Genomic DNA, 14380 nt, shown 5'->3' with positions numbered 1-14380 from the left:
TAAATGTGTGGACGTAACTAATGGCAAAATCGCGTACATGGTTGGTCAGAGAGATGTCATTGGGAGAGGGGGAACACTCAATGGGTGACAGTAGTATGTTGTTAGAACTAAGGTCAAGTAGTACATGGCTTTGCAAGATAGGTTTATAAACCCCATTTGTCCTTTTGGCTGTAACTTCAAGCCTAATTTCATCAATGAGATTCCTCGGGTAACCCCTATTAAGGAACATGTTACACAAAAGTGTGCATTCGTTCTGAAAGGTGTCAAAATCACTACACATTCTAACAGCCCTAACCATTTGGCCCTTCACAATAGATTTCTTTTGTTTGAAGGGATGGTGGCTTGTGAAGTGCAGGAACGAATTACAGTAAGTTGGCTTTCTGTAAACACAAGATGTGTAGGTGTAGCTGCAGCTGTTAACACTGGATCTTTTTCAGGCCAGACTGACAATGTGAATGCTCCATTCATTTTTTCTGAATGGATGACAAATACTGACAACTTTGTTTTTTCTAACCCTATGGAAAGTACAGCTGATCAGCATGATACTATTTCAAGTAATGAGTCACTGTCCAATAAACTAAAGATCTTTGACAGTAAAATTCTCAAACTTAAAAAGTTACAGCTTGAGATTGGTTACTTTAACCAGTGCATTCATGAGAAACTTGTTCCAAAAGGTCTACGTAGTACTTTTTCTCCTTCAGGCTTAATCAACAACAACAATTTCCTTTGTGACTTAAAAGACTTATTTCAACAGCAAGGTTTAGACCTGTTACAGCTTATTGTGAAACATTATAACCAACATGTTTGTGTTCTCCTGAAGGAGATTGATGTCTTAGACAAGGAGATTAAAGCAGACTTGAATTTTGTAAGGTACAGGTTCGACTATGACCGTACCCTTTCTAGTATTAACACGCTTCTTGTCAAACTAAAGCTTAACAAAAATAAAAAATTAGTCAGAGACAGATTGGCTTATCAGGACAACGTTGCATATCCTAAATTACAGGCTTCTGAATCTCACAACACTACTACTAGTACCCACCAGGAACATCCTAACCCTGCACCCCACCCTGTCTCGCCAGCCCTCACTTTCACGAAGATGAGGTAGGAGTGGACGAGGTAGGCCCTAGACGCAGTGACAGGATTAAAGGGTTTAAGAAGGGTAATCAAGGCAATAATAACACCAACACAAATAGGACCAATACTAACAAAAACAACAACAGTTTTTAGGCAACCGCAACCACCGACAGTTTCACAACAAGAGATAGAAGTGGAAGAAGCTTCCCCTGGTCTCTCAGTTCTTGACTGTTCGGACTCTCATTTCTCTTACACAGCAGGTGTCTCTTCCTCCTTCACCATGACTGCTGACCTTAACCCTTGTTTCCTACATCAAGGTCCAAGAATTATACTTAACCGTAAAGGGGACTTCACTATTTATAATTTCACAGACTTGGAACTAAGGGAGGAATTAGTTGAGTTACTTTCCCTTGGTTACACATTTGTCCCTAGTAAAATGGGTGACATATCCAAGGAACTTATTGAATTAAAATGCTTTGTCCGAAAGTTAAATTTCAAGTTACTGTTTAGCAATGAAGTTGCCTTGCCACATGATTCTCTCAAACTACCGAGTGTGTATAACCCCCCCATCCACCCTTCTCTCCAGCTTTTTGAAAGGATCTGTGAAGCAGACATCAGACATTCCTTTAAGGCATGTAATAGTTATACCGAAACTCCACGGTATAACATTACTAAAGAACAAGTCTCCCTCTTAGATGAATTATGCCATTACCCAGTTCGAGTAGTCAAACCTGATAAAGGGGGTGGACTTGTAATTATGGACAATTCACTCTATAACGAAAAAATGCTCGATGTCCTTAACACACCTGCCTATTCCCCTGCTTCTCTCAATGAAATACACCGTACCCATAGTATGATGAGGGGCGTCTTCCGTGACTTGTTCTTGCAGGGTAAGATTGACATAGAAACTTACAATTACATCGACATCTCTATGCCAAAAATTCCAGTCATGTTTGGCATCCCCAAGGTCCATAAGGATGTCAATAATCCCCCCATGCGTGCGCTGGTTGATGGTAGATCATCTATGACATATCCCAGCGCCAGATTGGTAGACACTATCCTGTCTAAATACCTGAAGGACCTTCGGGGTGTATGTAAAGACTCCTGGTCTTTTTTAGACAACTTCAACAACATTCCGTTCGATGATGGGAATAATTTTCTCACCATCGACGTTGTTGACTTATACACCTCCATTCCACACCAAGAAGCTGTGGAATGGATTTCCCTCCTGCTTTTAGACTGTGGAGCACCACAGACTGAAATTGACTTGGTTACAGAAGTCTTGGACATAGTTCTTTCATGTAATTATTTCCTTTTTGATAAGGATTACTTTTTACAGAAAAAAGGCGTGGCGATGGGCTCGCCTTGTGGGGCCTCAGTCGCCAACTTCTTTATGGGTTTTTGGGAAAAGAACTTCCTTTTTTCCAGTGAAAGGATGCAGACAGTGAAATTTTACACACGTTACCTGGATGATATTTTCATCCTCTTCCATGGTAATGACACTGAAGCCGTAGACTTCTTACAGTTTCTAAATGGTACTACTGACTTCTTGAAATTCACTTCTAATTTTTCACCTGTAGAAATCGATTACCTCGATGTAAAGTTGAGAAAGGAAGGGAACACCTACACATCTTGTGTTTTCAGAAAGCCAACTTACTGTAATTCGTTCCTGCACTTCACAAGCCACCATCCCTTCAAACAAAAGAAATCTATTGTGAAGGGCCAAATGGTTAGGGCTGTTAGAATGTGTAATGATTTTGACACCTTTCAGAACGAATGCACACTTTTGTGTAACATGTTCCTTAATAGGGGTTACCCGAGGAATCTCATTGATGAAATTAGGCTTGAAGTTACAGCCAAAAGGACAAATGGGGTTTATAAACCTATCTTGCAAAGCCATGTACTACTTGACCTTAGTTCTAACAACATACTACTGTCACCCATTGAGTGTTCCCCCTCTCCCAATGACATCTCTCTGACCAACCATGTACGCGATTTTGCCATTAGTTACGTCCACACATTTAGTCTTAACACTCAGACTACCACTGCTTTGATTAAGAAAAACTGGCAATTTATCTTGGGGAGTCCTGGCCTCTCTGAGAAATTAGGCCCCTGTCCTAATTTTGTCTTCAAGAGGAACAACAATCTTAAGGAACTTCTACAGAGGGACCTAACTAAAAACCTTTAACAGGCACAGGGATGTACCCATGTGGTTTTGCAACTGGTGTTATAAAATGAAGGTAGGGCAGACCTACACTATAAGGGACAGGAAGTTTTTAATCCAAGCTCCACTCAACTGTGAAAGTAGATCAGTTGTATACCTGGCTCTTTGTGATTGCTGTCCCTCATTTTATCTGGGAAAGACTGATCGCAGACTTAGGGACCGTGTCTATGAGCATATGTATGCAATTAAGAAAAACTCTGACGTTAACGCTTTGGCTAAACACATTGCCAACCACCCTGGGCACTCTTTCTCGTTTATGGCCATAGATCAAGTGACCAATAACATCCGGGGAGGCCCAATAACTCTACTCTTAGAAGTACGTGAACTGGAGTGGCAACTGCGTTTAGACGCATTTTGCTACCCGGGTCTAAACAAAAACTGTAACATCTCAGCAGTACTCAAATTGAGGAGCTATTTAAGGTAGTACCCCCCTTTGTAGATATTCCTTACTTTCTTATGCATACATAAAGACTTTTTTTAAAACATACAAATTTTTTTTGTTTCTGACTTCATGTGACGTGATTTTTTTGTTTCTGACTTCATGTGACGTGCCTTTGTTGTAGCACCTCTCATGTTATATATTGCCTAGATTTTAGTTATTATTGTTGTTTATACAATAATATCTTTAAGGTACACAGTTGCTCATTATGGTTCATACTTATAATGGATTACCATTACTTTTTTACTAAGATTTAATCCATTACTGCATATTATACTTACTTTTTTATGAGTTGCTATTTGAATGACTTTTTATGTTGAATTTTTACTTTAATGTTATGATTTCTTCCACATATTTTAAGAATTTTAAATATGTCATTTTAAATTTTATGTTTATTTCTTTGGTAACATTCCACACTTTGAAATGCTTATTATTAACATGAATTAATGTTTGCATTTTCTCTTTGAGGAACAAGTTGTTCTTGTGAAGGCTTCTACTTGTTTACCAATTACTACAATGAGTTTCACCTTATCCTGTTGTCATTTCCCTTTTGCTTTGTATAAAAGGGGCGTGCACTTTTACCTCATTGTTAATTTGTTTTCTCTGAGGAAGCTGCACCTTTGTGCGGCAAAAACGTTTGTGATAAATAAATTCGTTAAGACTACCTACTTGTTGTTGCTGGTACAAGGGCTCCGTGGTACGTTTTTGGATTTAAATATATAATATATAAACAATAAAACAATATGTCCTAAATAATATTCATGACAGGTATAAGTGCTACATGTACCTATAATAATTTTTTATGATAGTCATATATAGCTATTATCTGACTGACTATTAATGCCTTTCAGCACAGACCCGGGGGGAAAGGCTCCTCTGGACTAGAAAACAATTTATTAAATTTTAGTAACATAGCAGAAACAATAGGATCTTACAAGCAGAGACCTGGACAGAAAAAAAGCTCCTCAGGCAATTCAGTTATACAGAGTATTAACAACTGGCAGACAAATATGTGAGTTGTTACAAACAAGGTTTTAAACAATTAGCAGAAGAAAATGTGACTAGTTACAATATAATTTAAGCTGCTTAGAGCAAAATAGTTAATAGTTAAGCAGATGCTTATTTAAAGTGGGTAGGATCTAGTTGTATAGGAATTCGGAAACAAGAAAGGAAAGTAAGAATGGCTAGTAGATGTAGGGGAGGTAGAGTATGGGGGACAGACTAGGCAAGTAGGTTGTTTTGAGACTGAAAGAATTAAGATTGATTGGAGATGGAGGAAGGGAAGAGACAGAAGAGGCAGGGGAATAGAGTTAGAGATACATTAAGAGTGAGGTGGTGAAATAGGTGAAAGGATGGTGGTAATAGGTGAAATAGGTGAAATAGGTTAACTAAACTGTTAAAGGAAAAGTTAGCAGCATAAAAGGCAAAACAAATACACTGAAAGCCCCATTTAAGGTAGAATATGCTTTGTGCTGTAATGTATCTTGTTGACACTGCAGTTACATTAGCCTAAGATGTTTTGGGAGGTCATATGAAACTAAATAATCCGCAAGAAAGGGTGTGTTCAGAGAAGCTGCTTTAAAACCTGTAAGATGAGAACCATTGCTTACAGACCTTTTAAAAAGTCAAAAGATTTCCCACGTTACTTCTGTGCTCAGTCAAATTTACATTATCAAGTGTATTGCAAAAAATGTCCAGGGTGCAATAATTACAGAAGTCAAGCAGTTAACAGAGTTGTCAGAGTGGCTAGATAAAACTTCAGATGCCACGGCATTAGTTGTCTGAAATTTTTTGACATGTTTCTTTAGACACTGCTACAGATAAACAAGAAGTACGGAGAATAAAAAGTACATATAGTTATAACATATGACTATAAATCATACTGTGAAACAGCTCTCAACTTCGTAGAGCAAGAAATCTGGGCAAAGTCATAAATAATGGGGGGACAAAGGCCCCAAACAGGCACAAATTTTAAATATTGCTCTTACAAACTTAGAAAGTTGATAGAATAACAGGTTTTGCATTAGAATTAATTTTCTGAAGGGTATGAAGACTGAATCTCAAATGTCTGTCATTATTTTCTAAACTTCGTTCCTCAAGGATATGCCAATGACTATTCAGAAAACAACAGTTTTATGAGTAACAGGCCAAAAATATAAGGCAAAAATCTGGACATTCTGCAAAAATCTGTATAGTTGAAAGGTATACTATGAAAGCATATGATTCATCAAATTCCAGTGAGGAGCACAAAGGTGAGATGGTCAGAATGGAAGTGAAAAAAATAAAGAACAGGCATGAAAGTGAAGGTTAAGAAGGAGAAGAATTAAGCAATAACCGATGACATCAGTGTGGTATATTAAGATTTACTCGTGGTTGGTGTGGTTTAATCATGAGGGCGAAGCCCGAGTGATTAAATAAAGCCAACTGTGAGTAAATCTTAATATACCACATCATGGAGTCAGTTATTGCTATCATACAATATTATTTATGAAAAAAATACTTACTTTTCTTAAGTAATGTCTTTGTATAACAGCTCCATGCTGCCCTCCCATGGCTGGTATATATCCTGTTGCTTTTTTTTGATGTACTGAGCATGCGTATGGGACTTGCATTCCCAGTACATCAGTGCTTTGGAAAGGAAACAACGGAGAAAAGAGGGTCTCTGTTGCTCCTTTTTGTTTTCTTTTTTTTTTTTTTTAATTAAAAAAAAACAAGTTTTGGGCATTTTAGGGGTTGTAGAGAGACAGAATGGAGGAAATACAAGGAAAATCAGGTACGTGTCTTTAGTTTTGAATAACGTACCTGATTTTCCTAGTATTTTCTCTGTCCTGTCTCTCTGCTATGTCCGAATTCTGGATAACAAGTTTTTTTTTTTATTTTTGTTAAAAAAAAAAAAAAAAAGTTACGGTATATAGCAATGGAAAAAATCAGGGTGACCGGACATTTTCCATTGGTACATGCTAGGATTTGCAATGAGCATGCTGATTGGGCTGACCAATCAGCGTGCTTGTTTTGGAATATTAATGGCCAGTTACTGTATAATTACATAAATATGATACAAGGTTACCACAACAGGCACTTGTTTGTCTAGACCATGTAGGAGAATTTGAATTTCAGAATGGGATTTTTAGCTGGCAACAGTCTGCAACCATCAACCAAGTTGGTTAATCATAGTCAGCCAGAGGAATATATACCAAACAGGAGGGGAACCAGAACACAGTCCTATTAGGCACTACTACTGAGGCTTTTCTTTCTAGAGCAAACAACCCTAACTACAACAGCATGGGTTCTGTCAGATAGCCTGTTACCTGTCCAGCAAAGTATGAAAGGGTTTAATGCTGAATTGGGAGAGTTTGTCAATAATCCCAGAATAGAAGATGACATCAAAGGCCTTGGCAAGGGCCAAGTATCCCTTTTATAACTTCAGTACCCCTTTCAAAAAACTCATTCAAGTTGAACATGCATGATCTGTCCTTTACAAAATCAAACTGGTGGAGATCCATGGATATTGCAGAACAGTGAATATGTTCTGTTGTTTTGTACCTTGTCAGCCACCTTAGTTACGGAAGTACAGGAAAGGGGGCGGTATTAAGCAAGTATTGCATGTGCATGCAGTTGGACCATGACGGGTGTACAGTAAGCCGCTAATGTTCAATGATCTGTTGTTGTACAACTGGCTTACAATTACTTGTCCGCTTGTCATTCAACATGGTGTCAGAACTGAAGCAAAACAAAGTGAAGTCATTGGTAACTAAAGCTCCTCAAAGTGCGACGAGCAACTGAAGTGTAAAAAGGTACTTCTACATAATTTTGGCATGGCAGGAGGATTTCGTAGACCTGAACCACAGGTGTTTAATGCAATGTTGTGGAGAATTTACATGTGTTTGAACAGGAATATGATATTTTCATAGCGGCTGCACATTCCAACAAAGACACGCACACGAGCATTTATACTTCTCAGTTTTGCAGGCTTGGAGGCCATCGAGCAAGAATATTCTTTTGTATACATGCCTGCTGTTTATGCAGGAGACAAAGAAAACCATAATGTCATTACTCAAGCTGAAATGGAAGAAGATCCAGAATGCTTAAAATGTAAATTCCGACAATTGTGTGACCCCCCCAGACAAATATAATGATGGAGAGGCATAACTTTAATACAAAGAAATAAAAAGCCTGGTGAGACTTTTGAAGCATATGTTACTGACTTAAGAAATAAAGCAAAGGCACATAGATTTGGGGATCTACAAGATGATTTAATAAAAGACCACCTTGTAAATGGCATTAATAATGAAACTGTGAGGAAAATTTTAGTACGTGATAGTGAATTAAATTAATATTGAGCAAAGCTACTGAAATTTGCCAAACACATGAAATCACATAAAAGCATACTAGCATGCTTGCTGTATCTGCTGCTGCAAATGTCAGCAATGTGCAACAAAAAAAGTAAGATAAAATGGCCTCATAGATGTAAACTGAGAAGCTATGCCACACCATTTCCCATTGTTAATTGACACAATTGGGGAGGCGAACCTAAATGAGAAAAGTGTTTAGCTTAAGGTCAGAAGTGTCACAAATGCAAAAAGAGGAATAATTTCAAAACGTTCTGCAAATCAACAGAGACTCATGATAAATTTTATCCAAAACAGACAGTGAATCAGATTAAGACCATAGCAGACCTTTTATGTTGACAGTATATCTGTAGTCGGCGAAACTGTTGTCGGCAAAGAGTGAAACATTTTGTACTGTACAAATTAATGGGAAAGTAGCAGAGCATAAAGTAGACACTGGATCTAAATGCAATGTCATATTAGCAAAAGCTTATGCAAAAGTAAAAGCTGGAGAGAATCCTGACTCCATGAGGTGCACAAAACTAGTTGCTTATGCTGGCAAAGAAATTCCAACAGATGGCGCAGTAATTCTTTCTGACCATTCTGCAGATAACAGCTATGATTTACAACTTTATATAATCAGGAGAAATGTCCTGTCATTATTAGGCCTTGAAGACAAGCCTAAGAATGGGACTGATTTTGCTCAGTAAAGAAGTTCACCATCTAAATACGAATGAAAATGACAGTTTTCCATTGCATATCTTTAACGAATATGCCAGCATTTTAAAGATGAAATTGGTAAGCTTCCAGTTATATATTCCATGAAGCTAAACCATGAAATAAACCTAGATATCAGACCTGCATGTAAGCTGCCAGTAGCAATGCAAAGTAAAGTGAAAACAGAATTAGACAGAATGATAAATTTAGGTTTTCTTATTCCTGGGGCAAAATGTACTGAATGGGTATCTTCTCTGGTTGCAGCCCACAAGGAAAGTTCAGATGACATTCAGATATGCATTGATCCAAGAGACTTAAATAAAGCCCTTAAATGACATCATCATCTGAAGCATACAGTAGAAGAGGTAGCAGTACTAATGCCAAATTCAACTGTTTTTCAGTTTTATATGCTGAGAACTCCTTTTGGCAAATCTCACTGGACTACAAATCTTTACTAACAACATTTGGGAGATACAGGTTTTTGAGAATGCCATTTGTGATCAGTTCCACCAGTGAAGTATTTCAGCATGCCATGGAACTGATATTTGCTGGATATCTTTGTGCTATTATAGTTGATCACATTATCATTGGAGGAAAGGGAGAAAAGAAGCAAAACAGATATCTCAGGACATTCTAGATTGTGCACATGAGGTCACCCTCAGGCTAAATCCTTTAAAATGAAAATTTAAACTGAAAGAAGTCACCTGTTCACAAGTTCAGGTCTGCAGCCAGATCCGTCAAAGATAACAGCAATCAGTGAAATGCCAGCCCCACAGAATATTACATCTCTACAGCATTTGCTGGGCATGATTAATTATTTAGGAAAATCCATTCCAAACCTTAGTGAGCTTTCTGCACCATTGCATGAACAGACAAGTAAGGGTATACAATGGTCTTGGCATGAATGGCACAAAGAGGCATTTGATACTTTAAAAAGGAGAATTGCCAGTCCATCCACACTGAGATACTATGATGTCTGTAAGCCTGTGACACTTACCTGTAATGCATCTCAGTATGGACTCAGTGCAGCATGTATTCAACAGAGCATTCCAGTTGCATATGCATCCCATACCCCGACTCAAACAGAGATACACTATGCACAAATAGAAAAAGAACTTCTTGCTGTTGTGTTTGCATATTCCATATTCAATGACTATATGTACGGAAGTCCAATCCAAACTGAAAAAGATCACCAACCACTTGTAATCATTTTTTACAAGCCGATATATACAGTCCCAGCAAGACTGCAGTGCATGATGTTAAAGCTGCAAAAATACAACTTCAATATTGCCTACAAAAAAGTAAACACGTGTTCATTGCTGATGCCTTGTCATGGTCATCCATACGACAACAGCATAACACAAAAATGTAAAAACTGATTTCGAAGTTATGGAAGTGAAGCACATGTCATCATCACTGCTCGAAGAGTTAAGAAACCACACTGCTATAGACCCAGTTCTTCAAAAACTGAGTAATGTTATCAACCAAGGCTGGCCAGCATGTCAAACAAGTTTGCCACTTGAAATTCACCAGTATTTCCTATTCAGGGATGAACGTATGGTGAAAAAGGGTATCATTATGAAAGGTCCAAAAGTAGCAGTTCCTAAATCACTGCAAAAGGACTATATAAAAATTCTGCACAGAGGCCACCCAGGCACTGAATTAACTAAACATAAGGCAAGAGGCATTGTGTTTTGGCCCTCAATGTCTAAAGATATTGAAAGAGAGACATTTTCATGTTCAGTTTGCAACAATAAAAAACACATCAGCAAAAAGAACCAATTCACTTTCACCCAATCCCTGACTTACCATAGTCAACAGTTGCAGTAGATATTTTTGAATGGGATAGTAAATATTACCTGGTGCTACTTGATTCCTACTCTGGGTGATTTGAAATTGATTTACTCCATGATTTTACATCTAGCACAGTAATCACAAAGCTGAAGAGACACTTCTCAGTCCATTGAAGCCCGCATAAACTAATTTCAGATAACAATGCATAATTCACTAGTAAGTGTTTTAGAGAATTTGCTGCATCTTGGGATTTTATTCATGTAACCAGCAATCCAGAATATCCATAGGCTAATGGTCTAGCCGAACGCACAGTCCACAAAGCAAAGCAGTTAATGGAAAAGTCAAAAAGAGATAGAACTGATGTATTCCTCGATTTACTAAAGCTTTGAAAGACAAACACAAATAACTCTTCCAATCAGGAAACAGCTGTTAGTACAAACCTCAAAGAGTAATGAGGTGATCAAAGCTCAATTATCGAAAAAGTGCCATTCGCAGAAGTAATTCTATTACAAGACCAGTAGACCTCTTCGACCATTGTTGCAGGGTGAAGTTGTTAGAATGCAGACTTCAAAAGGTCATGATCATGTAGAAATTGTGAAGGACATTTGTAATGAACCAAGGTCCTATATTTTATTTATTTATTTTATTTATTGTAGTTGGTTTTCCAGGATGGTCCATTGGGCCAATAAGAACCCATTTTCAATGGAGTCCTGGGGAGAAAAGCTCCATTAAAGACAATACTATGGTCAAAGTTATAGGTTACATAGTAATGCAGAAATACAGATTAAATCATAGCATTTAAAGATACAATTCATGAAATTTCACAATAAATTTTATTTATTTATTTATTTAAATTTGTTGACCGGGAGTCCACAAATTTCACAATAAATGTTATAAACATAAGTAAATATTTACAAATATACATGTTCCTACTGTAGAAATATGACAGCAGGGTAATGAGTACATGGGGTGCTAGAGGGTGCAAGTAGGGAAGAGAGATAGGGCAGAAATTAACCTAGAGGGGAGGAGTTGGGAGAAAAAGAGAGAAGAAAGGAGGAGAGGAGGCGGATGGATGAGGAAGAGATGGAACAGGAGAATGGGGAGGGAGGAGGAGAAGAGCAGGAAGAGAGGAGTAGGCAGAAAAAAGTTATGTGGGATGGGAGCAGGAGCATTCCCAGAGGGATATTAGATGTGAGTGAAGGAAGGTTTTGAAGGTAGAGTGGCTAGCAGTGGTACGGATGGATGGTGGGAGGGAGTTCCACTGGCATGGTAAGGCAAAGGATAGGAGATTTTTGCTTGGAGAATGGGCAGGTTTATGCAATTCAATCACATTATGATTGTTAGATCTTAAGAGTCTGTCTGGAAGGTGCCTTTTAAAGGTGGAAGAAAGGAAGGGGCAGAGGGAGGGAGGGACTGAAGATGAGTTTGTGGGCATGAATGAGTTGAATGTAGGTGAAAATGATTAGGTAGCTCTAACCAGTTTAGTTTATGAAGGGCAATACAGTGATGGGTAGATGATTTGTGGTTTGAGGCAAACCTGGCAATTTTATTATAACAGGAAGAGAGTTTTGACTTAATAGAGGATTGTAGGTTAACAAGGAGTGGGGCACCATACAGGAGAGAAGGGATGAGGTATGTGGTAGAAAGAGTGAACTTGGTAGAGAGAGAGTGAGGTCGAAATTTTGGCAGTAGAGCATACCCAGTTTCGATGGGGTTTTTTGATATTTATTTGTAGGTGGGTGTTGAACTTAAGCTGGTCATCAATGAGGACACCTAATAGTTTAGCCTCAGGTACTAATTCGAGGGGAGTATTGCTCTGGCTGGTGATGGAGAATGGGTTTTTGTCTATGGTGGATGTTTTAGAAGAGACAAATATCATAAGTTTAGTTTTTGAAGCATTGAGTGCTAGGTGGTTATGTAACATTCACTGTTCAGTGATAGAGAAAGTGTGTTGGGTTAGTTTTATGAGGGTGAAGGTGGAAGTGGCAGAACAGTTGATAGTGGAATCACCTGCGTATTGAATAACTTTTGCATGGGGGACTGGATGGTGGAAATCATTGATATTTAATAGAAGGGGACATAGTATTGAACCCTGTGGTATGCCTATGGGGTGTTAAGGAATGAGGAGGTAGCTTTTTTCCATTTCACTGCTTGTTGCCTATTAGAGAGGTAATTGGTAAACCAGTTAGGAGAGGAGAGGAATAGATTTAGACTAGAGATCTTGGTTAGGAGAAGGTTTGGAGAGATGGTATAGAAGGCCTTTGAGAGGTCTAGGAGGAGGGTAGATATGAAGCAGCTAGAGTCGCAGGCTTTGTTAACAGTTTTAAGGAAGGAGAGAAGAGCAGTGGTAGTGCTGTGGCTTGGTCTGAATCCATGTTGTGTGGGGGTTAGTAGGTGATTGTCTATAAGATAGGGTAGAAGTTGTAGGTGAATACAGTTTTCAAGAATTTTAGAGATGGGGATAGGATGGCGATGGGTCGAAAGTTTGGAATATTGTTATTGTTGCCTCCTTTATGTAGGAGAATAATAAAGGCCTTTTTCCAAAGATGGGGTATGTAGTCTTCTTGGATTGAACAATTTATTAGGACACAGATGGGGAGGGCGATGGCTTCGGGAGCTATCTTTAGAAAGTAGGAGGGTATGTTATCAGGTGCGTTGGAGCAAGGTTTTCATTTCTGGAAAAGTTTTTTTATAGTAGACATCGGAATAGGTTTCATAGAGAAAGGAGGGAATTGTGAGGTGGTGGTGTTAGGGGAGGAGGGGGTAGGGGGAGGTGACGGAGAGGTTGTAGAGTTGTCAGTGAAGGATGATGTTAGTTTGGCAACTGAGTTGATGAAGAAAGAATTAAATTGGGTGGCCAAATCCATGCCTGGGGCATCTGGATCGAGGCAAGAGTTTTCTTTTTTACCAGGGTTGAGGGGGGGTGATATCATTTCAGAATTTTTTAGGATTTGTCTTGTGGCTAGTTTGGAGTAAGGAGAAATAAGCTTTGTGGTCTGCTATAATAAGCTTTTTGACTCTATTGCGAAGTGTTTTATATTCATTAAGGGTGATGGGAGTTTTATTTTTCTGGTGGCGTTTCCAAGCTTTGTCTCTTAGGTGGATGGCAGCTATTATATCCTTGGTTAACCAAAGGGCAGTTTTACTTTTTATTCTTTTTGTTTTTATTGGGGCAAAGATATCTAAGAGGTTTAAGACTGTTGAGTTAAAGTAAGTAACTGCATCTTCCAGGGAGAGAGTTTTTAGAGGGTTCCAGTTTGTGGATTTTTGTGAGTGTGAAAAGGTATTGGGACTGAAGTTTTTTAGGGAGCATATGGAGATATAATTGTGTGAAAGTTGTAGGGGATAGGGAAGACGATGAGTGAAGCTGGGGAAGTGATCACTAAGAGATTTGGGAAGACTGCCACTGTCAGAGATGTTGTGAGGGTGAGAGACTAAGATCCAGTCTAGGGTACTGCCTGAGGAGTAGTCTTTGGAGGGTCCAGTAGTGGAACTTATTAGCTGAGTAAAATTATAGAGGTTTATATTTAAGGAGTTTGTTGGGGATTGAATGCTTGTCCAGTTAATGCTGACATCACCCAGATGTATGGTCTCATTGCATATGTTGGTGGAGAACCAAGAGAGAATATCTTCGAGAACTGGGATATTATCTCCAGGAGGAATGTAAAGGGAGGCTATACATATATGTTTGTGTCTATCTGAAGTAGAGCTAGAATTAGCTCAGTGTTAGTGAATTGGGGGACAGGTTTAGTGTAAGGAGTAACCGAGAGAGATGATGTGTAGAGAAGAGCCACACCCCCACCT

Source organism: Protopterus annectens, chromosome 7.part0, assembly GCF_019279795.1.
Source record: "Protopterus annectens isolate FY-2018-M chromosome 7.part0, PAN1.0, whole genome shotgun sequence".
NCBI lineage: Eukaryota > Metazoa > Chordata > Ceratodontiformes > Protopteridae > Protopterus > Protopterus annectens.
This window is presented reverse-complemented; position numbering follows the sequence as displayed.